Source organism: Bos taurus, chromosome 8 (genome assembly GCF_002263795.3).
Source record: "Bos taurus isolate L1 Dominette 01449 registration number 42190680 breed Hereford chromosome 8, ARS-UCD2.0, whole genome shotgun sequence".
NCBI lineage: Eukaryota > Metazoa > Chordata > Mammalia > Artiodactyla > Bovidae > Bos > Bos taurus.
In genome coordinates this window covers 99,353,226-99,379,793 of record NC_037335.1, presented here as the reverse complement: position 1 = coordinate 99,379,793, position 26,568 = coordinate 99,353,226, and the positions used below count along the sequence as shown (strand labels likewise).

The following is a 26,568-nucleotide window of genomic DNA, read 5'->3' as shown; positions in this document are numbered from 1 at the left end:
AGAGTCAGACATGACTGAGCAGCTAAGCAGAACACAGCACAGCACAGATCTGACATAAGATGAGAAGAGTTTGGCTCTTGGGTCTTCCCAGGATGCTCTGGAATAGCTCCCACATCCCTGGGTCCCTCAGATTGGCCCCATACCCTCTGGTGCAGAGAGAGAACAGCCAGCCAGTTCTTGGTTTCAGGACTAGCTCTCTGGGTCTCCCAGGTCAGGGCCCACAACAAGCTTCCTCTTGATGCCACTTCTCATCCCTACTTCCTTAAAGGGAGGCAGAAAATGGGGAAAATATTGACCTTACAGCGTGAGGCATTAAAAAAGCAGCAGTTTCAGCAACAAGCTGAACACTTAGTAGCTAAGGGAAGGACGATGCAACCAGAGGCTGTTAAGGCTTGCTGGCAACTGGGGCTGAAATCTGGCTATTTTATTCTATAGATTTGATTTACACATCTCACTGGCTTTGAATTCAATGAGCCCCGGCTCATTAGGGCAAGCTGAGAGATGGGCAATCTTTTAATGCCATGTAGACCTCGTGTAGCTCCTGACAAATCAAGCCCTGGCAGCCACGGGGCGGTTTTTCTTTCACTTCCTGTGGGAAAACTTCTGGGAAAAATCTAGGTCAGTGATAGCCTACCGCTTGATTTACAGCAACAACCAATTTCTAACTTGGCTTTATCTGATCTGTCCTGGACAATGTTTTCAGCTGCTCTGGGCAGTCCTGTTAAATTGTGCCGACCTGCAATCATTTTTAGAAATCACTCAACCATCAAAGATTTGATTTGGTCTGCTTAATCTGTGCTGACCTCACTTCATTTTGCAAGGTTAGGGCTTCTGTACAGCCACCTACTGCAGAAGCCTTCCAGCTGCATCTACATCATCATGCTTTGCAAAGCACTTCCGTATCTCTTATTTGCTGCTACTGAGAGACCAGGTAATGCTAACTCCTTATCAAGGATGAGAAGACTCAAACATGGAAGGATCTCATGACGAGACCATGACACTGCTGCATTAGAATCAAGACTCATGCCAGGAAGAGTCACCCCATTTCACGACACTTAACACATACATACCGGCCCTAGGCAAGAATAAGCTCAGTGAGGCCAAGAAAATGACCTGTGGTCTCCCTTTACCCTGTCTAATCATGCATGCTAAGTCGCTTTAATCATGTCTGACTCTTTGAGGTCCTAGCAGTAGGACCACCAGGCTTCTCTGTGTAGGGGGTTCTCCAGGCAAGAACACTGGGGTGGATTGCCATGCCCTCCTCCAGGGTGTCTCCCCAACCCAGAGATCGAACCCTCATCTCCTGCTTTGGCACACGGGTTCTTTATCACTAGCAACACCTGGGAAGCCCCTTACCCTGCTCTGACTTCTGTTAAATATGGACAATGGGGCCAGATGAAATAAACGCACATTTTGCCATGGATGATATAAATGGTGTGCTGGTACGGAAACCTCCCATCTGCTCTGAGGGAAGAGAACAGCTGTTCCTCGTCAGCCCCTCCTTGCTTCCTCCACCCCTGCTTTTCCCAGGTTCTACAGCTAGATCGTCAGCGCCCCCATCCTCAGGCTCAGTCCTACCCCGTGTCTCGGCCAGTGAAGACCACGGTGGGAAGGATGTTCAAAGGTAAGAACCACCCCCCACGCCCCCGCCCCCAGGTTCCTTCCTTCCTTCTGAGCAACCTCTGCGGTCTCGGTGATTCCACCAACAACCCTCACCTCCAAATCTAGGCTTGGTAACTCAGGAGGAATGGCTGGAATTCCACGCTGCCCCTCCTCTGCGGTTCTATTACACTGCCTACCACCCTGCTCCCTTTTCAGATGGGCGTTCCCATCGCCCGCTGTCCTCAACTCTCAGCAGCTCCTCAGATCCTGGCTCCAGATAGTGGAGACTGTGAGCAGTCTCTGCACCTCTGACCAGGCACATCAGCGATCCCTAGTTCTGTTATGTGACCAAGACGGCCACTCCTTGGCCAGTGGGGCACTGGCTGCACATTCCCGTCCGGGCCTGGGGGCTGGGCCAGTGAAACATGTCACCCATGGCTTCTGCTCAGAGCCCTCCCAGTTGGCCAACTGCCTTATATTCAGAATGCCTTATATCCAGCTTCTTCCAGATATACCGTGACTTGCTTTAAGAAAACACAATATACGCCACAGTGGCTGTGTCAGTTTATATTCCCACCAACAGTGCAGGAGGATTCCCTTTTCTCCATACCCTCTCCAGCATTTATTGTTTGTAGATTTTTTGATGATGGTCATTCTGACTGGTGTGAGGTGATATCTCATTGTAGTTCTGAGCTGCATTTCTCTAATAACTAGAGATGCTGAGCATTTTTGTAAAGCAACTATATCCCAATTAAAAAATAATAACACACACACAAAAGAAAACACAATGTAAATAGAAATACCAGCAGATAATTATTCCTAATGCAGTGTATCATGAGAAATGCTGGGCTGGAAGAAACACAAGCTGGAATCAAGACTGCCGGGAGAAATATCAGTAACCTCAGATATGCAGATGACACCACCCTTATGGCAGAAAGTGAAGAGGAACTAAAAAGCCTCTTGATGAAAGTGAAAGTGGAGAGTGAAAAAGTGGGCTTAAAGCTCAACATTCAGAAAACAAAGATCATGGCATCTGGTTCCATCACTTCATGGGAAATAGATGGGGAAACAGTGGAAACAGTGTCAGACTTTATTTTGGGGGGCTCCAAAATCACTGCAGATGGTGACTGCAGCCATGAAATTAAAAGACGCTTACTCCTTGGAAGGAAAGTTATGACCAACCTAGATAGCATATTGAAAAGCAGAGACATTACTTTGCCAACAAAGGTCCATCTAGTCAAGGCTATGGTTTTTCCAGTGGTCATGTATGGATGTGACAGTTGGACTGTGAAGAAAGCTGAGCGCCAAAGAATTGATGCTTTTGAACTGTGGTGTTGGAGAAGACTCTTGAGAGTCCCTTGGACCGCAAGGAGATCCAACTAGACCATTCTGAAAGAGATCAGCCCTGGGATTTCTTTGGAAGGAATGATGCTAAAGCTGAAACTCCAGTACTTTGGCCACCTCACGTGAAGAGCTGACTCATTGGAAAAGACTCTGATGCTGGGAGGGACTGGGGGCAGGAGGAGAAGGGGATGACAGAGGATGAGATGGCTGGATGGCATCACTGACTCGATGGACGTGAGTTTGAGTGAACTCCAGGAGTTGGTGATGGACAGGGAGGCCTGGTGTGCTGCGATTCATGGGGTTGCAAAGAGTCGGACATGGCTGAACGACTGAACTGAATCATATAGGATGTTTCACATATGCAAACTCACTACCTAGTTTTTAAATGTGGCTAACTTTCCCTCATGCATTGGAAATATGATTTAATTTATAAAAGACAGCCCAATTCATAAAATACAATATTCCTTTTATGTTGTTTTGATCCGATCACTCTTTCACTGCCCTTTCCCCACCTCATGGCCTCACTTCCCTCTTTGGGAAGCTTTTAGATTCCACCATCAATAACCATGACCACAGTCTTTCAAAAACCCAACTCAGATGAAATCCAACACTTTGCCTGTATCTGCACATATTCAGCTGAAAATGCTGGAGGAAAACATAGGACCATGTTGTCTGGTTTTCTTTTGGATTCATGAATTTAAATTGTAGGGAGGCCTCAGAGGTATCCAGAAATCTGTGTTTCCCTGCTTTAATTACTCTTGAACTGTCTCAGAGGATGATATTACACCTTCTGTCTCCTCAAACTTCAATGCCTCTTCCCCCTTCCTCACTACCGGTGGCTGACCTTGCTTCCCATTTCACTGCCAAACCGGAAGCAGTCAGAAAGCCTCCTCCACACCCTCCCCCACGGGCTCCAGCCTCCTTGCTGGTCCCACAGGCTCTGCCATCACTCTTGGAAGATTCTCCTTCATTTGTACCCTCAATAACATCCTCACTCCCTAACTCAAGGATGTCCTTCCAGCAACTGTCTCTCTCTTTTCCTGCCTCAGCAACTTTTCCAGTCTCCAGATCATTCTCAACAGCCCTCAATCATGCTCTAACATGTCTAAAAGCAGTCTCCCTTGAGCCCAAATTCTTCTTCGTCTATCTCTCCCTTTCTTGTTTCCCTTTAAGGCAAAGCTTCTTGAAAGTACCCGTCGATCACCCACTTACTCATTTTGTCCACCTCTCAACTCTCTTCCCCTTTGGTAACTAAGCTGATCTCTATATCTAGTCTCAGCACCACAGCTAAAGTGATCCTTAAAAAAATTAAAAAATAGGTCAGATGATGCTCAAATAAATCCTCCAATGGATCCTCATTTCACCTAAAGTGAAAGCCATCCTGGACTTCCTTGGTGATCCAGTGGTTAAGAATCTACCTGCTAATGCAGGGGGCATGGGTTCAATCCCTGGTCCAGGAAGATCCCACAGGCCTGGGAACAACTAAACCTGTGCACCACAACTGCTGAAGCCCACGGATCTAGAGCCCACGCTCTGCGACACGAGAAGCCGCAGCAACGAGAAGCCCAAAGAGTAGTCCCCACTCGCTCCAACTAGAGAAAGCCAACATGCAGCAACAAAGACCCAGCACAGCCAAAAATAAAATGAAGAATTCCGTTATATAAGGAAAAAAAACCCATGCTGCCTGAGTTACATAAGCTTAGACTCACTAGTTTATCGATCACACTTACTTTATAGCTTTAAGTTCACAGAAAATGAGTTTAATGAATGCAACTTTCCATTTTAGCAAGTCCATTTTGCAAATAAATCAAAGGGTCAATGGTTTTCACGTTTCTCCTCGTTTTACAACTGAGTTATGTCAGAGGCCACACCATCCTTCCCATGAGGAACATGCATATTTTGTTGGCACAAAAGGGGAAATCCACGGCCTCTGGAAAAATAATAGTGTCATGTTAACAGGCAGTGAGGAAAAAGACATGTGTAACTTTGGATGAAGCTGCTTTATAAGCCAGGACAATGGCTTGGAAGCCCAAGACAGGGCTTTCCTATGGCACTGGAGCCTGGAGCCTGGAAGGTGAATCCACCGTGTCTGGTAATCACTCTACCAGCCACACTTCAGGTAATTAACGAGCAACGTGGGAACAAGGCTCTACCGCACAGCCAATACCCTAGGTGCTTGGGGAAGTACTTTAGCAAATATACCCTAATTTTTAAATCATGGAGATGTATATCAATGGTAGAGGCACCTGGTCCACTTCACCTGATCCATAAAGTGCCTCTTCTACCTACATACCAAGTTATCTGTTCAGTTTCTGCATCCTGGGACAGGTTGTTCATTATCCCATGATGGAGTTAATTTCAAACAGGGCCAGCTCTAAACACTGAGGAATTTTTTTTTATCTTGTGTTGACAGCTGCCTCCCTGAAACTGATATCCACTGGTTTTGATGCAACTTTCGTGACTGCTTGGTTGTACATCTGTGTTTCCAGCACCAAATCAGGAGGTCATAAATGGAGCACAGCCCTTTAAATCCTGCCACTTGTCAGGCAGCAATCAAACTGGAATTCGGAAAAGAGAAATCCATGGCCCTTTGACATGGTAATTGGAATTCTGACCACTTCATTCTAAGACACCTGCATATCTTCACCAGAGAGGCTGGAAAGGTATCAACTTGCCTGCCCAGACTTTTTTGAGTGAGGGTGATCATGTGACTCAGTCTCCCCAGACCATAACTTCCTTCTCTCTCTGGGAAGGCTCATGCCTGGTACCTGGCCGCCTTCCCTAAGGATAGCAGAGCATCAGGATCTCCTCCTGGGCTGCTGTGGACTGTGGGCTGCCAGAGTCGGTGAAGGATCTCAAGATGCCTGGATGGAAACTTGCTCTAAAAGCCATTGACTGGGTAGCTTCTGGGGGGACCATCCCCTGAAACCAAGAAGGCCTTTGCTAATTCCCTGAAATCCTGGCACGAGTCCTTCAACTTGTGAATTGAGTTGGTTACTCTGCCTGAGAAGCCACCTGCCATCGACTGGGTTTCCTACATGGCCAACGTGGCAAAGTCTGGCTTGGTGGGTGACTCTGAGAAGAAGTTTAATGCCCTGAAAGTTCCTGTGCTGGAGGATAAATTATACTGCCAAGGTGGATCCTGAGGAAAAAGAAGATATGAAAAGTTGTGCTGAGTTTTTGTCTCTCTCAAAGACCAGGATTCAGGAATATGAGAAAGAGCTGGAGAAGATGAGGAACATAATTCCACCTGATCAGATGACCATTGAGGACGTGAATGAAGTCTTCCCAGAAACCAAATTAGATAGGAGGAAGTACCTGTACTGGCCTCATAAGCCATTTGAGAATTTATAAACTTGAGTATGGGAGAAAGTTCTGGTCCTCAGATTATAAACTCCAGACATTAAAAATAATTACATAGTGCAAAAAAAGAAAACCTCCAAAAAAAACAAGAAAAGCTCCTTCTGCCTTCAATGAGCAGTCTCCCTACCCCAAGAGCATCCTCAGTTGTTCCAATTTTTTCTTTGAAGCTAAAAAAACTTAAGCTATTGTTTTTCAGGCTTTCTGATACAGCCAAATGTACTCCTTGCTAATAATTATGTAACCAACTAAAATTCTATTTATGAAAATCTCATAACAGCATGAGAAAACATTCATGTAAATGTTAAGTGAGAAAAACTCAAAGCAAAATGCATATGGAGTCTAATTACACCTACCTAAAATCGATGCCAAGAAAATCCCCCAAATTTCTTTGGTGTCGAAATCAAGGGCATTGTTTTTCCTTTTAGAATGCTAAAATATTTATTTAGTGTCAGGCCCCAGGCCAAACACTTTTAAATGATTTCATTTTTTTCACTTGTTTGCACATTTCACATTTTGTTTAGAATGAGAAGATGCTACTAAATATAAGAATTCCTCTGTCCTGGAAAACTCAAAGGAAAAAAGATCAACCAGTTATGATTTGGGAAAAGATCCATAGAAGTGAACTTTGCCAGTCCTCTCGGTACTACGATCATTAGGTTCGTCAACTAACCAGGAAAACGTGTGCTGGAGGTATTGGAAGACTGGCAGGAAATTGACAAATTAACCTCAACTACAAGAAAGTCATACTATCTGCTTGATTTCATTAGTATTGCGTAAATAATAATGGTTGTTGAAAACAAGGAGAAAACAACCAAGTTTTATGATTTTAGCTCTAGAACGACAGGCTGCTATGGGGCTTCTTAATATTATTTTGGAGGAATAAGCTATTGAAATGCAGATCCATTCAAATCCGACTGAGATTACAGCTTGGAGTTAATTAACTGAGTTCCTATTGTGTGTAAACTGAATTTTAAAATATAATCAAAGTATGTAGCTGATACTATTTCTGACCCGCTGTGATGCCATGCTGACTATCTTATTTCCTTGATGCCATGCTCCATTTCATGAAAGAACTGCAGGAGGGTGTAATGCATTTTCTCCAGTGATGAGGTGACATGGACATAATGCCACCTGGCCAGGTGAAGATTTCTGCTTAACTCAGGGTAAACCAGGAAACTTGACCGCATCCTTAAGCCCCCCGGGGGAACCATCCAAGCAGTTTTGGCAGAAGCAATGCCACAACTCAGCCATTTAATTCAGCTGTCGGAGCTGGGCTGGGAGTTGTCCTTCTCTGGAACCACCTAGAAAAAAAGTGGGGCTTCGAGGGTGGCCAGACAGTTATATTATATGACAGTCATTGATTTTCTTTGGACTCTATGTGTCTGGTCTGGGACACAGCCATAGGGCTCCCAAGCTCTAAGGAGTGTGTGTATGGCGAGTATCTTCATTTAGACATGCATTAATCTCATCTACTTTTTAATTCTCAAGGTGCACATACCAATCAAATGCAGACACTTTCCAAGCCACTGTCTCCCTCTCCTCTCTGCACCGGGTCTGCTACTCGAGGGAGCAGCACGGTGAGGGGTGGGGGATTAAAGCCTGTGCGCCTTCTCCTCCTGTTGATACTAAATTGTTTTTGTCCCTTCTGCATCCTTCCCATGCAGCTGATACACACACCTGCATCAGGCTGTTGAGCCAATGAGGACTGAATGGGCTGTGTCTAGTCATAAAGCTTGGTGAAAGCTTCCAGGTCTCTGATCTCTGCTTGGCAACTCACCAGCATTTCAGGAGATGAAATAAATTCATCTCCAAGGTAACCCTCTTTCTGGCTTGGATCCAAATAATCTGAATGGTCCCCCCAAGCTTGCATAACATACACAACCAGAAAATAAGGCTCAACAGGATGAAATCAGCAGAGAGAGAGCACTGTCTGCCAGGACCAATGAGTCTGGGCAGCAGCATTTTGAGTCCACCTCTGCCCGACCTCTCACCTCAGTTCTGACAACCAGATTTCAGATGTCTCTGGGGCCTGGAGTCCCGGCCCTAAAGCCCAGGCCTATGCCTCAAGTCCTGCACACTGACTGATGACAGGCTCTAGAGGCTGCTAACCTAAGCTGGATTTGTCTTTTGTTTTTTGAAAAAGTAAAGCAAAAAGGTTCTAATTTTATTGAATGTACCCTGCATTGATGATCCCTATGTGCTACCTTTCATCCATTTTAACTGTTCAACTCCACTGCAGTTCAATTATCTGGAATCTTGAAGAAATCATGGCAGCCTCTGTGTTTCTAAGCAATGCATCTCTATTCCTCTTTCTCTATGTTCCGGTTTTTTGATCTTGACCAAGAACTTTGTTCTGAGCTGCTGCGTAACACAGGGAGCTCAACTCGGTGTTCAGTGATGACCTAGAGGAGTGGGGTGGGGGGTGGGGGGTTGGAGTGGGATGGGGATGAAGAGGGAGGCTCAAGAGGGAGGGACATATGTAGGCTTATAGCTGATTCACATTGTTGCAAGCAGAAACTAACACAACACTGCAAAGGAATTGTACTCCAATCTTAAAAAAAAAAAGAAATTCCTTCTAGATGGATTGCTATCTCATTCTATGGCTGGGTACTAGGTTCCCCCTTTGCCACCATCCTGGGAACCCTCTTCCCCTTTCTCGTGTCTGAGCTTGCTTTTAAGGACTTCCCCTGGAGAAGGGAATGGCAGTGCACTCCAGGATTCTTGCCTGGAGAATTCCATGGACAGAGGAGCCTGGTGGGCTACACAGTCCATGGGGTTGCAAAGAGTCGAACACAACTGAGCAACTTCCACTTTCCTTTCAGATTTTCTCTCCATTGGGACCTCAAGCTTCCACAAGTGCTAAACTCAGGACAACAGGTTTGCCAGCTGAGGTGACATTTCTCAGAACAACTAAAGAGCAGCAAGTTTCCCCAGAGTTGGTCCCATCATCTTGGTGTCTTAGGCTGCCTACCACATCCGCCCATCAGACTGGGCTATTTAAAAGGTTTGCTGCTATAAATGGCCAAAGTTCTTAAGGCTCATTCTCCATCTCCCAGTCGCCACTGCAGACACCCACACATAAGCCAATTGTCTAATCAAGGCTTGGGGTCCTCAAATGTCATTCTTCCCTCCAAGGCAGTCAGAAACCCCTATTAAAGAATACAGAGTCTCCACTGACTGTAAAAGGAAACTGTAGTGAATGCTCTACTGCTTCCAAGTGTTTAGAAAATAAAAGGCTATAAATAGAGCTGTAGAAATCAACAATAACAGATTCTCCAGACTTAAAGTCTCCATTTTGAACTAAAGCAAAGATAAAATTAAGATGACAGATGGGTTTTATCTCAAGTACTAAGCTGCTAGGTTGGTCACAGTAGCTCTACTGAGAGCACTGTGTTGAGAAGGATTCTGAGGCCAAATCTGAGCTGAACTGGCAATAATCCCATGATCAATTAGTGATACACAGGACCAAGTTAGTCAGTCACTCAGTCGTGTCCCATGGATTGAAGTCCATGGATTCCCATGCAATCCCATGGATTGAAGCCCACCATGCTCCTCTGTTCAGGCAAGAATACTGGAGTGGGTAGCCATTCCTTTCTCCAAGAGATCTTCCTGACCCTGAGATCGAACCCACAAGACCAAAGAGACGCAGTTATTTGCCAGACCTGGAGTGATCCTTTGCATGGGCTTTGGAGCCAGATCTGGGGTCAAATTCAAACTCAGCCACCTTTGCCTAGAATAATATTTAACTTCGAGTTAACATTTCCATGCCTACTAAAACAGTGATAACAGCACTATACCTTCAACAGAGTATCAGAGTTCCCATTAAATGTTCGCAAAGCAAAATATGTTGTATTAATACATATTAAATGCCCAATAAACAGAAGCACTTACAATACTAATTCTTTAGCTCCAAATCAGTCTCAAATGTAAATGCCCTAAAATAGGCTCCTCTGACTCAAAGGTTTATTTACGTTGATTCCCATCTTGTTTTCAAATCAATAAACCACATGCCGGTGTGTAGGAGGCACCGGGTAGCAGTTGATGATAAATACAGCATTTCTGCTCAGCATCCTCTCCACCAGCAGCACCTCTGCACTGGCAGGGACGGAGGACTGTGAGTGGCTCTAGACTGAATTCTCAGCTTTTCCTAAAAATAAGCTCACAGACTGAGTCACCCCTTTATTCCCAGGCTCCTCTGAAAGTTGAACAGGATGTCACAGTGTCCAGAAATAACCTCCACATTCCAACTCTAAATTGGCCTCCATCAACAATCAGGCTTTCAGCTGAAGTTGGTTCAGATGCTTCTTCTGGGCTTCCGTCTACAGAGAATGACACGAGCGATAATAAGAGCTAAAGGTGACCCCTGCACAAAACAGAGAGGCCACCTCAGAAGCCTGCAGCAATTTACCAGCTCCAACAGCAATGGGACACTGGGCAAGCAGGCAAGCACCCTTGCCTCCACTCTGCCACCAGAGCAATCTCTGATAAACTCTGGGTCTTCATGGCTCCACCAACCACGGTACCAAGTCCTGGCCCCTGAACCTGGCACGCCTGGCTTTCTGTGACCCAGCACCCACTGCCCTTGTGGCCTCACTTCCTGGCACGCTCCAGCCACACCCAGCTCCTCGTCATTTCCTGCTGCTGCTCTGCTCCCTCACGAGCCTTGAGCCTTTGTCCACGCTGCCCGTTTGGCCTAGAACTTGGAACAAAGATCGTTCTCCTCTTGGCCACCCTCACCAGGCCTAGGCTACTTTGGGGCCTTTTAGGGAGGACAGGAGGGGCTGGATGGAGCCCTGGGGCAGAGCAAGGGAATGAGCGAACCTATGAGACACAGGCCACATGGACCACACCGTGGGGACCCAGAGGAGAGGTGGAGGGTCACGGGGTAGGTGTGCTGGAGGCAGAGAGATGTGCAGGACACGGCCCTGCATGAGCTTGGACAAGTTACATAGCCGCGTTGATGTTTTCTCTGAAATGAAAGGCAGAAAATGACACCTGCCCTGCTCTTTGATGCACAAAAAGAGCATGGAAGTGGGAGAATTCTGCAAATGCTCAAAGAGGTATGAATCCACCAGGAATATTTTGGTCATTCTTGGTGATGAGGAAGGGGACAATCCAGGGCCTTGAACGAAACAGCCCTGATGGTTACTGAGCTGATATTCTGAGTTCTGGGATGTGGTCTAAAGCTCTACCCTCTGTTTTTAACTGGCTTTTGCGGAGGGAATAGTCACCCTTTCTTCATCACATCTCATCTGGTGGCTTAGATGGTAAAGTGTCTGCCTGCAATGCAGGAGACTCAGGTTCGATCCCTGGGTCAGGAAGATCCCCTGAAGAAGGAAATGGCAGCCCACTCCAGTACTCTTGCCTGGAAAATCCCATGGATGGAGGAGGCTAGTGGGCTACAGTCCATGGGGTCGCAGAGAGTCGGACATGACTGAGCGACTTCACTTTCATCACATCTTAGTGTGAATTGCTGTTCTTGGCCTTGACTAGAGGCTTCAAAGATAAACGGCTTCTACTGGAGACAAAGGGTGAGGGGACCCTGAGGGTCCCGGGTGCCAGAGGAAGTCAGGAGTGTGACAAAATGCAGAGGCCTGAGTCACTCCTGGCGGATGGCATCCCACTACTCTTGAGTCCCTGGGCCACTTCCCTCGGGACATGGTTTCTACTGCCACAGCCAGAAGCGGACTAGGATGCGAATGGCCATTACTGTGAGATGCAAGTGCCCCCTGACAGTAAGCAGAGACCCTGGTATGCATTGAATTACGTCCCCCACCACAGACACAGTGAAGCCCTCAGCCCTCAGTCAGTTCAGTTCAGTTCAGTCGCTCAGTCGTGTCCAAGTCTTTGCGACCCCATGGACTGCAGCATGCCAGGCCTCCCTGTCCATCACCAACTCCCAGAGTCCACTCAAGCTCATGTCCGTTGAGTCAGTGATGCCATCCAGCCATCTCATCCTCTGTTGTTCCTTCTCCTTCTGCCCTCAATCTTTCCCACCATCAGGGTCTTTTCAAATGAGAGTTCTTCGCATCAGGTGGCCAAATATTGGAGTTTCAGCTTCAACATCAGTCCTTCCAATGAACACCCAGGACTGATTTCCTTTAGGATGGACTGGTTGGATCTCCTTGCAGGCCAAGGGACTCTCAACAGTCTTCTCCAACACCACAGTTCAAAAGCATCAGTTCGTCAACCCTCAGCTTTCTTTATGGTCCAACTCTCACATCCATACATCACTACTGGAAAAACCATACCTTTGACTAGACAGACCTTTTTTGGCAAAGTAATGCCTCTGCTTTTTAATATGCTGTCTAGATTGGTCATAACTTTTCTTTCAAGGAGCAAGCATCTTTTAATTTCATGGTTGCAGTCACCATCTGCAGTGATTTTGGAGCCCAAAAAATAAGTCTGCCACTGTTTCTACTGTTTCCCCATCTATCTCCCATGAAGTGATGAGACCAGATGCCATGATCCTAGTTTTCTGAATGTTGAGCTTTAAGCCAACTTTTTCACTCTCCTCTTTCACTTTCATCAAGAGGCTCTTTAGTTCTTCTTCGCTTTCTGCCAAAAGGGTGGTGTCATCTGCATATCTGAGGTTATTGATATTTCTCCCAGCAACCTTGATTCCAGCTTGTGCTTCCTCCAGCCCAGCATTTCTCATGATGTACTCTGCATATAAGTTAAATAAGCAGGGTGACAATATACAGCCTTGATGTACTCCTTTTCCTATTTGGAACCAGTCTGTTGTTCCATGTCCAGTTCTAACTGCTGCTTCCTGACCTGCATACAGATTTCTCAAGAGGCAGGTCAGGTGGTCTGGTATTCCCATCTCTTGAAGAATTTTCCAGTTTGTTATGGTCCACTGAGTCAAAGGCATAGTCAGAATATGACCTTATAAATAGGGTCTTTACAGAGGTGCTGGGCTTCCCAGGTGGCGCTAGTGGTAAAGAACCCACCTGCCAAGGCAGGTGACATAAGAGACATGGGTTTGATCCCTGGGTTGGGACCATGCCAGCCCAGGAGGAGTTGGGCATGGCAACCCACTCCAGGATTCTTGAATGGAGAATTCCATGGACAGTGGAGCCTGGCGGGCTATAGTCCTTAGGGTCGCAAAGAGTCAGACATGACCAAAGCGACTTAGAACACACACACACATGCACAGAGGTCATGAAAATCATGTCATTACAGGCGGGGCCTTAATCCAGCATGATGGTATCCTTATGAAAAGGGGAAATCTGGACATGGACACATGTAGAAGAGCTTGTGAAGGGATAAGACAGGGGCAGGGACAAGACAAGGAGAAAGGCCTGGAGCTGACCCCACCCTCACAGCCCTCAGATGAAACCTAGCCTGCTGATACTTGATCTCGCAATCCAGCCTCTGGAACTGGGAGACCATACACTTCTGTCACTGAAGCCAACCCAGTCTGTGGCACTTGGTTATGACAGCCCTAAGAAACGAACAGGGCCTGTTTATAACAATCCAGGGGGAAAAAGAACTTCAGAAGCCGCAGTAGTCCAAATTGTTAGAATGTCCATGGGTTCAGTGGGTGAAAAACACAGGCACTAACCCCACGCAGGACATTCTGGAACCTGCTGACCTTACTGTCACTAACTCTAGTAGTGGCTCATTTTTATTCATGTTTTTGAAACTCCCTTGTGGCCATCCTGAATGCCCAGGCTCCTGGTTCACAGGCACGACTCCTGCCTTGATGGTCCACAGCAAGGTGTGCCATGGGGATGCTGATGCCTTGTGCCCAGCTGCTTGGGTACATGCATGCAGTGGGGTCACTGTTGGTCAAGGATGCTGCTCACTATTGCTTTCACGGTCACAGTGGGTGTCCAGCCCTCTCTTTTCTCAAGGGGAGATCGGTAGATCTCCAGGAATGAGATGAACCAGACTGAAAGCTGCTCTCGATGTGGAGAAGGCATCAAGAGGGGACTGAATTCAAATATTATTGTGGATCAAAAAACTGTCGCCTGCCATTCTAGTAAACAAGGCTGCTGCCCACCATCAAGCCATCAGCAACTGCAGATGCCCCAGAGGTGTACCCTGAGGGGAATTCAAGAAGGAGAATAAAAAGGATACTGGCCCCAGATAGCTAAGATCAAAAGAAACTTCAAGGAGCCAAACTCTTGTATCTTCTTATACATAGAAAAACACTAAAATCTGGGTTTGTGTGTGTGTGTGTGTGTGTGAATAGCCATCTTTTGATGTTGAACTACATGCTTATTTCATCAGAAAAGCTCCTATGTATCCTGCCTCTTCCCTCACCTCTTTGGAACAGTCCCTCAGGGCTGTCTGACAGGCTGCCATCCCCAGCTACAGTGCTCAGTACGGTCACTGAAGAAAACATAATTCTCAGCTTTTAAGTTGTGCGATTTTGGTGAGGGCAACACAGCCCAAGCATCCTGTCATGGCCCCAGATAAAAGGGGAAAGCTGGTAAAGCGACCGTCTCATCTGAACGAGCACTTACTGGGTATCCAGGATGTGAAGGCTTCTCTCAAACTTGGGAACCCCAAGTGGGGGCTGGATGCTTCCTTGCCTTTTGAGCTGAGACAGGAGACAAGAGACACAACACACCTGGCAGAGTTTAGATGGAAAACTGTACAGAAGGAGGAGCCTGGGGAAACTCGCTAGGGAAGAGCCTCAAGCAGGTGGCTGGGGTGACGTCAGGTGAGGGACAGTGCGTGTCTGTGCTGTCCACATGTGGTGTCCAGCTGTTTGTGACCCATGGACAGCAGCACTCTGCCCATGAAATTTTCCAGGTAAGAATACTGGAGTGGGTTGCCTTTTTTCTACTCCAGGGCAGAGAGGGAGCTTTAAAGCAGACACCTGGCTAAGAAAAAATTCAGGGGAAATTCTCTGACTGTCCAGCGGTTAAGACTCCACACTTCCACTGCAGGGGTCAAGGGTTCGATCTTTGATTTAGGAACTATTTAATAAAATCACGCATGCCATGTGGCACCACCAAAAAAAAAAAAAAAGATAAAAATAAATAGTCATACCTTATTTAAAAAAAAAAAAAAAAAGAATTCAAGGAGTCCAGGGATGAGCCAGAAGTCACGACAGCCATTTAAAGGCTATTATCACTAACCTGTAGCTGAAATATTGCATCACCTTCAAACAGAAGGACAAGCCTCAGAAATATCTTCAGTTCCTATGACTTTGTCATAAGTAGCAATCACAGGTATTGTCATATTATACTGTAGTTGTGGGAGATGAATATCACTTATGTTCATTAATCATTAGAAATCGGAGTATGTATTGGAATAGTCACTTCAGTTCAGTTCAGTCACTCAAGTCATATCCAACTCTTTGCGACCCCATGGACTGCAGCACACCAGGCCTCCCTGTCCATCACCAACTCCTGGAGTTTACTCAAACTCATGTCCATTGAGTCAATGATGCCATCAAGCCATCTCATCCTCTGTCGTCCCCTTCTCCTCCTGCCCTCAATCTTTCCCAGCATCAGGGTATTTTCCAATGAGTCAGTTCTTCACATCTCATGCCCAAAGTATTGGAGTTTCAGCTTCAGCATCAGTCCTTCCAATGAATATTCAGGACTGATCTTTAGGATGGACTGGTTGGATCTCCTTGCTGTTCAAGGGACTCTGAAGAGTCTTCTCCAACACCACAGTTGAAAAGCATCAGCGCTCAGCTTTCTTTATGTCCAACTCTCACATCCACACATGACCACTGGAATGCCACTAACTTTTATTTAATACAATAATACAGAAGTATGTGCTGTGTGGTCGGCCATGTCTGACTCTGTGTGACTCCAAGGACTGTAACCCACTAGGCTCCTCTGTCCATGGAATTTTCCAAGGAAGCATACTAGAGTGGGTTGTCATTCCCTTCTCCAAATATAGAAGCATATACATTACCTATCACAATTTTCTAATAATGACCTGCCTGTATTTCAATGTAATTGGCCATCTTTTTAATCCTATGTATTTTATCTTGTGCATTGAAGCGTTATTCTGAGTCCACAAGCCTGGGAAGGAATCTGAGACATAAAACAGTTTAAGAACCCTGCTTTAAGGTTAATAAAATATCAATAACCTCATGTATACAGATGACACCACCCTTAAGGCAGAAAGCGAAGAAGAACTAAAGAGCCTCTTGATGAAGGAGAAAGAGGAGAGTGAAAAAGTTGGCTTAAAACTCAACATTCAGAAAACTAAGATCATGGCATCTGGTCCCATCACTTCATGGCAAATAGATGGGGAAACAGTGGAAACAGTGACAGACTTTATTTTGGGGGGCTCCAAAATCACTGCAGATAGTGACTAAAGCCATGAAATTAAAAGACATTTGCTCCCTGGAAGAAAAGTTATGACCAACCTAGACAGCATATGAAAAACAGAGATATTACTTTGTCAACAAAGGTCCGTCTAGTCAAAGCTATGGTTTTTCCAGTGGTCATGTATGGATGTGAGAGTTGTACCATAAAGAAAGATGAGGGTTGAAGAACTGATGCTTTTGAACTGTGGTGTTGGAGAAGACTCTTGAGAGTCCCTTGGACAGCAAGGAGATCCAACCAGTGCATCCTAAAGGAGATCAGTCCTGGGTGTTCATTGGAAGGACTGATATTGAAGCTGAAACTCCACTACTTTGGCCACCTGATGCGAAGAACTGACTCATTTGAAAAGACCCTGATGCTGGGAAAGATTGGGGGCAGGAGGAGAAGGGGACGACAGGGGATGAGATGGCTGGATGGCATCACCGACTCAATGGACATGAGTTTGAGTAAACTCCAGGAGTTGGTGATGGACAGGGAGGCCTGGCATGCTGCAGTCAATGGGGTCTCAAAGAGTCAGACATGATTGAGTGACTGAGCTGAACTGAAAGTGGCTTGGGCTCTATGTGAAATGCACTGTGAAGGCAGCAATGAACTGTGATGGCACTGACACTGTCCTTGTCCTCCAGGAGCTTCTAATCAAATGGAAAGAAAGAGATGGGAATTACTCTCTTTCCCCTCCTCCTTGTGCTTCCTGCTGCTTATTCCCATCAAGCCAATTATAGCATCTCTGCTAGTCCATATGGCAGCTCTGCGGGATCTAGAAAAGATACCTCTTCCTCAAGGCACCTTTCTGGCACCTGCTAGAAAACTGCCCTAACCAATACAAAGCCACAGTGAGCATGTGTGAATGGTGCCCCTGGGAGCAGTTACCACCCCAGACGAGGGTCTGACTGATACATCTCTGCAGAGACACCAGGTAAGAAGGCTCCTTATGAACAAAGGGTAGGCAAGGATGTCCTTATGCCCTGGACATAAGTTCCTCAAAGACAAGGCATCTTCCCAAGACAGTCAGAGTTGACATGGGATGAAAACCACTTGTTCTCTCAGGCTCAGGGCTTTACCCTTTGTGAGAAATTTGTATTTTCATGGGTGATTCTGGAAACTAAAAAAACCTCCACGGCTTCAAGGAAAGAATCCTGCGGGGTGAAAGGGAAGACTTAAAGCAATGAATCTCTAATGCTGAAAGTATGGGAACTACATTTGGTCAGATAACCCTTACATTATACTACATTGGTGGTTCTCAAAGGGCTTATTTTGTCCTCCAGGGAACATTTAGCAATGTCTGGGGACACTTTTGATTGTCATGCTGGGGCATGGGCAATGCTACTGGAATTTACTGGCTAGAGAGCAGGGATACCACTAAACATACAATGCACAGGACAGCCCCCGCTCCCACAGTAAAGAATTATCTGGACCAAGCTGTCAGTAGTGCTGCAGTCAAGGAAGCCTTACACTAACCCCACGCTTGGCTTCCTATTCTCCCAGCAGCTGCTCAGAAGTTATCCAGAAAGAGAATTTCAGGGTCTGGCATATGTCTGACCAGAAAGGCAAAAGCCATCCGCTGATAGAGGGAGGATCCGCAAGTGTCCACACCACAGCCTGCTCCACCCCTCATCCCCCCATGCTCACACGGCCGTCCAAGTATGGCAGTAATCCCTTTCTAAATCTGATTTCACAACTGTGGCTCTGCTATCTCTCCAAACCTTGGGCAATTTGAAAATATTTACTAAGTCACCAAAGTCCCTTTGGAAATTTCCAGGCAAAGAGGACTCAAAATTGCAGCTGGCTCTTTTGGACAAGAAAGGAAAGGGGGACAGAAAGGAAACAGTTGATGGTTTAGGGAGGTCAAAGTGGACTCTGCTGCCATAGGCCATAGGCAGCTTTGACCCCTACTGGTCACTTCATTTGCAAATGAAGCCATTTGCCCTATGGCTTCCATAAGGTAACTGACCCTCAGCCAAGGGCTAATGAACGGCAGGGCAGTGGGTCAGAAGCCACTTTCCACTGGCTTCCTGCTCTGACTCAGGGAATGTGGTGGGCATGTTCTCTGACTCCCATTCTGACACTGCACCCTTAAAATCCCCCGGGGAGCACAGCATGACGCTCCTGGCAATTTCTGAGGAGAAATAAAAATGACATGAAGAATCACCAGTGCTTTTCCTCTACCCTCTTAACCCCTGTCAACGGAAAAAAATGGCTTTAAACGTAATCATTTATTTTTAGACGGGCCAAACTGATACCTCTAAGAGAGCAGATTTTCTGGTTTTCAAAAGAAAACACATAGTTGGCTAGAGAGCGAGGATATAACAAGAAAACTCTAGAGAAGCAAAACTCAACATGTGAGCATTTCAGTAACTATAAGCCTTTTATCATAGTAGCCCAGAAGAGAGTGAAAAGGGTGTCTATGCGTTACACTGTTTTTCTTTCTCATTCACTCTGCTTTCTTTATTTTTTTTAAAAAAATTGAAATATAGTTGATTTACAATGCTGTTAGTTTCAAGTTTGGTGCATAGCGATTCAGTTATTTATATATATATATATATATGTACATATATATATATATATAATGTTTAACTTCAGTATATATTCTTTTTCCTTAGAGGTTATCATAAGATATTGTGTATAGTTCCTTATACTATACAATAGGCCTTCGTTGTTTATCTATTTTATATGTTATAGTGTTTATATGTTAATCTCAGCCTAATTTATCCTTCCCTTCACCCCCGCTCTCTCCTTTGGTAACCATGTTTGTTTTCTATGTTTGTGAGTCTGTTTTGCTTTTGTAAATAAGTTCATTTGTATCATATTTTTTATATTTGTCTTGCCGATTTACTTCCATCCATATTGTTACAAATGGCATTATTTTATTCTTTTTTTGTGCTATACTGTGCTAAGTTGCTTCAATCATGTCCAGCTCTTTGAGACTCTATGGACTGTAGCCCTCCAGGCTCCTCTGTCCATGGAATTCTCCAGGTAAGAATACTGGAGTGGGTTGCCACGCCCTCCTCCAGGGGATCTTCCCAACCGGGGGATAGAATCTGCATCTCTTATGTCTCCTGCACTGGCATGTGGGTTCTTTACCACCAGCACCACCTGGGGAGCCCATGTCTTGGCCACTGTAGATAGTGCTGCTGTGAACACTGAGGTGCGTGTATCTTTTCAAATTAGAGTTTTCTCCAGATATATGTCTAGGAGCTTTACTGTTCTGAACTGTCAGCAACCAGACAACAGTCACATCTTTAGCCAAAAGATTCCTAGAACCTTCATAGGCAGAACTCTCTGACATAAATCACAGCAACATCTTTTTTAATCCATCTCCCAGAATAATGAAAATAAAAACAGAAATAAACAAATGGGACCTACTTAAACTCAAAAGCTTTTGCACAGCAAAGCAAACAATAAACAAAACAAAAAGACAATCCACAGGTTGGGAGAAAATATTTGCAACTGATGTGACAGATAAGGGATTAGTTTCTAAAATTTACAAACATCTTATGACACTTATCAGCATCAAAACAAACAACCCAACCAAAAAATGGGCAGAAGACCTAAATAGACATTTCTCCAAAGAGGACATATAGGTAGCCAAGAGGCACATGGAAAGATGTTCAACATCGCTAGTTATTAGAGAAACACAAACCAAAATTACAATGATATATCACCTCACACCAGTCAGAATGGCTATGATCAAAAAATCCACAAACAACAAATGCTGGAGAGGATGTGGACAGAAGGGAATCCTCCTACCCTGTTGATAGGAATGTAAATTGGTACAGCCACTATGAAGAACAGCATGGAGGTTACTTAAAAAGCTAAAAATAGAGCCACCATATGACCCTGCAACCCCACTCCTGGACATATATCTGGAGAAAGATGATCCGAAAGAATACATGCACCCCTATGTTCACTGCAGCACTGTTTACAACAGCGGAGACATGGAAGCAACCTACATGCCCATTAACAGAGGAATGGCTAGAGAAGATGTGGTACATATACACAATGGAGTATTACTCAGCCATTAAAGAGAATAATATGATGCCATTGTAACAACATGAATGGACCTAGGGAATGTTGTACTGAGTGAAGTAAGTCAGGCAGAGAAGGAGAAATATTGGATGACATCCCTTATATGTGAAATCTAAAAAGGAATGATACAAATGAACTTACAAAACGGAGACTCGCAGACTTAGATGAACTTATAGCTGCCAGGGGGAAGGGACAGTTGGAGAGTCTGGGAAGGTCATGTACACACTGCCATATTCAAAATGGATAACCAACAAGGACCCACCGTATAGCACATGGACCTCTACTCAATGTTACGTGCCAGCCTGGATGAGAGTGGGGTTTGGGGAGAATGGATACATATATCTGTATGGCTGAGTCCCTTTGCTGCTCACCTAAACTACTACAACATTGTTAATCGGCTATACTCTAATACAAAATACAAAAGTTTAAATTTGGGGGAAAAAAGACTCCTAGGACCTTAAAGGCAAACACAACCATAGAAGATACGGAGTTTAGAGCAGGAGTCAGCCCAAGCTTTTCCATGAAGGGTCAGAAAGTAAACGTTTTAGGCTTTGCAGGCTACACGGTCGGTCTCTGTTGGAACTACTCACTTCTGCCGCTGTAGTGTGCAATCAGCCATAGACCACGTGCAAATGAATGGTAATGAGTATGTTCTGATAAAACTTTATGTGTGGATACAGAATCTAAACTTCATATGATTTTCCCATCATGAATTTTTTTTTAATTTCCATTTACACATGTAATAACCACATATTGCTCACAGGCCTTATGAAGAGAGACTGCAGGCCAGATCTGACCCACAGATTGCTGTTTACTGATGCCTTGGTCTAGACAGAAAATGGGGATTTACATTCATTCTTCATTCTGAAGTTACTCTATAAAATTGATTTTCCTTCTCATCTCACTGTGATTCTGAAATCACACTAGTAAAGTTGATAAATGAAAAAACAAACAAACAAGAGAAATCAATCAACCATCACAGCATTCTCAACCAAAACATCCAGGCTGGGAATGAGCTGAGTGTGAGCACTGCATGAGTCACAGACGACACACCACAAGGCCACATCTTGCTCAATGCAGTATAAGATATACCGGCTGCTGAAGGCTAGCATTCCAGTGATTATTTTCAAAATCACCCAGTATGAACAATCTCTTTGTTTAGTCTTCACAGTTTTATGTTATTCAAAGGTTGGGCTAGGGGAGGGGGTTGGAAGAGGGCTGGGAAATGTCCTAATTTCTGAAATCCAGTTGTCCTCTGTCCTCCAACACACACTAGTCCCTTTCTTATTCTCCAGAAAAGACATGTCTAGTCTCTAGTGGGTTCACAACATGTCTAGTGGGTTCAAAACACATGAATGTATTGATGAGATCCTCTTAACCTTTCAGTACATGCCCTATCATCTCACAAATGTATCACTATATAAAATCAATGAGTATCGATAGATCGGGAGTTTGGGATTGACATATACACATTGCTATATTTAGATAATCAATAAGCATCTACTGTATAGCACAGGAAACTCTCAATATTCTGTAATAACCTAAATGGGAAAAGAATTTGAAAATCAGATACATGTACATATATAATTGAATCATTTTGCTGTACACCTGAAACTAACACATTTGTTAGTCAACTATACTCCAATAAAAAAATTTTATTTGCGGATATTGAAGAATCCTTGCATCCCTGGGATAAAGCCCACTTGGTCATGGTGTATGATCTTTTTAATGTGTTGTTGGATTCTGATTGCTAGAATTTTGTTTAGGATTTTTGCATTTATGTTCATCAGTGATATTGGCCTGTAGTTTTCTTTTTTTGTGGGATCTTTGTCAGGTTTTGGTATTAGGGTGATGGTGGCCTCATAGAATGAGTTTGGAAGTTTACCTTCCTCTGCAATTTTCTGGAAGAGTTTGAGCAGGATAGGTGTTAGCTCTTCTCTAAATTTTTGGTAGAATTCAGCTGTGAAGCCGTCTGGACCTGGGCTTTTGTTTGCTGGAAGATTTTTGATTACAGTTTCAATTTCCGTGCTTGTGATGGGTCTGTTAAGGTTTTCTATTTCTTCCTGGTCGAGTTTTGGAAAGTTGTACTTTTCTAAGAATTTGTCCATTTCTTCTTCGTTGTCCATTTTATTGGCATATAATTATTGATAATAGTCTCTTATGATCCTTTGTATTTCTGTGTTGTCTGTTGTGATCTCTCCATTTTCGTTTCTAATTTTATTGATTTGATTTTTCTCCCTTTGTTTCTTGATGAGTCTGGCTAATGGTTTGTCAATTTTATTTATCCTTTCAAAGAACCAGCTTTTGGCTTTGTTGATTTTTGCTATGGTCTCTTTTGTTTCTTTTGCATTTATTTGTGCTCTAATTTTTAAGATTTCTTTCCTTCTACTAACCCTGGGGTTCTTCATTTCTTCCTTTTCTAGTTGCTTTAGGTGTAGAGTTAGGTTATTTATTTGACTTTTTTCTTGTTTCTTGAGGTGTGCCTGTATTGCTATGAACTTTCCCCTTAGGACTGCTTTTACTGTGTCCCACAGGTTTTGGGTTGTTGTGTTTTCATTTTCATTCGTTTCTATGCAAATTTTGATTTCTTTTTTGATTTCTTCTGTGATTTGTTGGTTATTCAGCAGTGTGTTGTTCAGCCTCCATATGTTGGAATTTTTAATAGTTTTTCTCCTGTAATTGAGATCTAATCTTACTGCATTATGGTCAGAAAAGATGCTTGGAATGATTTCTATTTTTTTGAATTTACCAAGGCTAGCTTTATGGCTAAAATTAATTTAATTAATTTAAAAAAATTAAAAAAAAAAACTACTTTGGAAAATAAAGTGCAGGCCTTGTTCACTGAAAAAAAAATTTTATTTTATTTTATTTTTATTTTATTTTTAAACTTTACATAATTGTATTAGTTTTGCCAAATATCAAAATGAATCTGCCACAGGTATACATGTGTTCCCCATCCTGAACCCTCCTCCCTCCTCCCTCCCCATACCATCCCTCTGGGTCGTCCCAGTGCACCAGCCCCAAGCATCCAGTATCGTGCATCGAACCTGGACTGGCATCTCGTTTCATACATGATATTTTACATGTTTCAATGCCATTCTCCCAAATCTTCCCACCCTTTCCCTCTCTCACAGAGTCCATAAGACTGTTCTATACATCAGTGTCTCTTTTGCTGTCTCGTACACAGGGTTATTGTTACCATCTTTCTAAATTCCATATATATGCGTTAGTATATTGTATTGGTGTTTTTCCTTCTGGCTTACTTGACTCTGTATAATAGACTCCTCTTTCATCCACTTCATTAGAACTGATTCAAATGAATTCTTTTTAATGGCTGAGTAATACTCCATTGTGTATATGTACCACTGCTTTCTTATCCATTCATCTGCTGATGGGCATCTAGGTTGCTTCCATGTCCTGGCTATTATAAACAGTGCTGCGATGAACATTGGGGTACACGTGTATCTTTCCCTTCTGGTTTCCTCAGTGTGTATGCCCAGCAGTGGGGTTGCTGGATCATAAGGCAGTTCTATTTCCAGTTTTTGAAGGAATCTCCACACTGTTCTCCATAGTGGCTGTACTAGTTTGCATTCCCACCAACAGTGTAAGAGGGTTCCCTTTTCTCCACACCCTCTCCAGCATTTATTATTTGTAGACTTTTGGATCGCAGCCATTCTGACTGGTGTGAAATGGTACCTCATAGTGGTTTAAAAAATGAAATAAGGAAGAGAAAAAAATAAAACCACTGAGTATTTTCATATTTACATGGAAGAGTGAAACACAGACCCAGAAAAAGTGGGTTCTGAACTCAGTTGTGAACGCGGCATATATGTGAAGGGGATGAGCTTGCCAGATAAAATATAGGATGCCCAGTTAAATCTGAATTCAAACAAACAACAAATCATTTGTTTAGTATAAAAGTGTGTCCCATGCAATAATTGGGCATCCTATAATTTTAGTTGCTAAATGTGATAACTCTAGTAGAGGCTAGAGCAGAAAAAACAAACCAGGCTGAAGCAGAAGGTATTTATTGGGGAAAAGCAAGAACTTGTTCTGGTTAACCCTCTAACCTCTAAGTGATTTTCAGAAGCCTTAAAGTCAGGGTACAAGGTGGAGACAAGGAGAACTACTTACATTCCAACATTCCAATGTGTACAGAGTTTGAAAAGCAGTGCTTCCTGGGGGAGTCCTGAGGGCTGATGGACTGTTCTGCATCCTGAGTGTGCTGGCAGTTACATAAATCTACATCTTACAAAATTCGGAGACGTGTACATCAAAAAAGGTGACTTTTGTTCTATGTTAACTTCATTTTTAAGGAGTGTTTTCACTTGTTATTTCTTACAGAGAACTGGGGAGTTGGCCCAGCATGCTGGATAAGGAACCGATCTAAGTAGCAATACTGACTCTACCTGAGACTACATTTTTCTTATGGTCCTCCTAAGGTAGTCCTCGATGGGTTTCTGGCAGGCTGCCCATTTATTTGCCCAACAGGACTAAACACACCTACATTTGACTTAGCTTCAACTGTAATACTATCATCCTATCATCTCCGCATACTACCAGCTTTAGAATTAAATACAATATTGTTGTGCAAGGCGAAGTGGGAAACTGGGGGCCTGGGGTGGGGATCGGGAAGGGGTGAGGGGTGAGGAATGAATCCAGCCCACACTGGATTAAAATCTGTGTTTGGTTTGCCCACACAGTGCTTCAATGGTTATGATATAAATATCAACAGACTTCCTTCAAAAGCTGGATTTCCAGATGCCCTTGAACAATACAAGATCCTTGAGTTGTATTCCCATAAAGTGCCCATCAGCTGGAGTTGAGTACTGCCTGGGGAGCCCACTCTCTCCAGTCAGCAGAGTCCCACAGGCTCAGCCACCACGTCAGCCTGCCACCTGGGCTCAACTGAGGTTTTAACGCCCAATATAAGGCATTCAGCCAGCTGTCTGGCCCAAAGGAAACTCTCAGGACCTGGGAGACCCTTCCTCCCACTGAAAGAAAGCTATAGAATCAAGTTGCAGTCTTTGACTTGCTTTCTGAGCCCTGGGGTGCCCTGTCTCCCTATAGGGGAGATGCTCCCCTCCTGTTCCCCACACTGCTAAGCCATTTTGCTTCAAGATTTGCTTTGTGGACCTGAGCTCAGGGCAGATGAGAACTGGAATCCTCTAGAGGCCGGGACATGCCAGGACAGAAAGTAATGATGGCAGGAAGGGAAGAGAGCAGACAGGGACTGAGCAATTGAAATTACTTTCACCTTAGCTTCCTCTGTGTTGTCAAGCCCAGTACTTCCTCTTCATCATGGCCATCAGATCCAATGCTGATCAGACATTTATCATTCTCACTCCCGTGTGAATAAGGACGGGGAGTGATGAGGCTGCCAGAGTCTTATTTCTAGTAGCTGGTAGAGTTAGAGAGTATATTCTTTTTAAAATTAATTTTTATTGGAGTATAGCTGCTCACAATGCTGTGTTAGTTTCTACTGTACAGTAAAGTGAAACAGCTATATATACACATATATCCCCTTTTTTGGATTTCCTTCCCATTTAAGTCACCACAGAGCATTGAGTAGCATTCCCTAAGCTATACAGTAGGTTCTTATTATCTATTTTATGCATGCATGCTAAGTCACTTCAGCTGGGTCTGCTCTTTGTGACCCTATGGGTCACAGCCCACCAGGTTCCTCTGTCCATGGGATTCTCCAGACAAGAATACTGGAGTGGGTAGCCATGACCTTCTCCAGGGGAATCTTCCTGACCCAGGGATCAAACCCGTGTCTCTTGGTCTCCTGCATTGGCAGGCAGGCTTTTTACCACTAGCGCCATCTGGGAAGCCCTCAACAGACTATTAATAGTGAATATGTATTAATCCTAATCTTCCATTTCATCCCACTCCCCCCTCCCCCTTCAGGGTCCATAAGTTTGTTCTA

At 44.3% G+C, this 26,568-nt stretch overlaps 1 protein-coding gene and 1 pseudogene across 3 annotated transcripts in view; one reads left to right on the top strand and one right to left on the bottom strand.

Moving 5' to 3' along the window:
• The window catches only part of PALM2 (paralemmin 2), a 379,963-nt gene that overhangs the window by 342,158 nt on the left and 11,237 nt on the right, over positions 1-26,568 (bottom strand).
• On the top strand, positions 5,792-6,520 carry LOC132346034 (ATP synthase subunit d, mitochondrial-like; annotated as a pseudogene).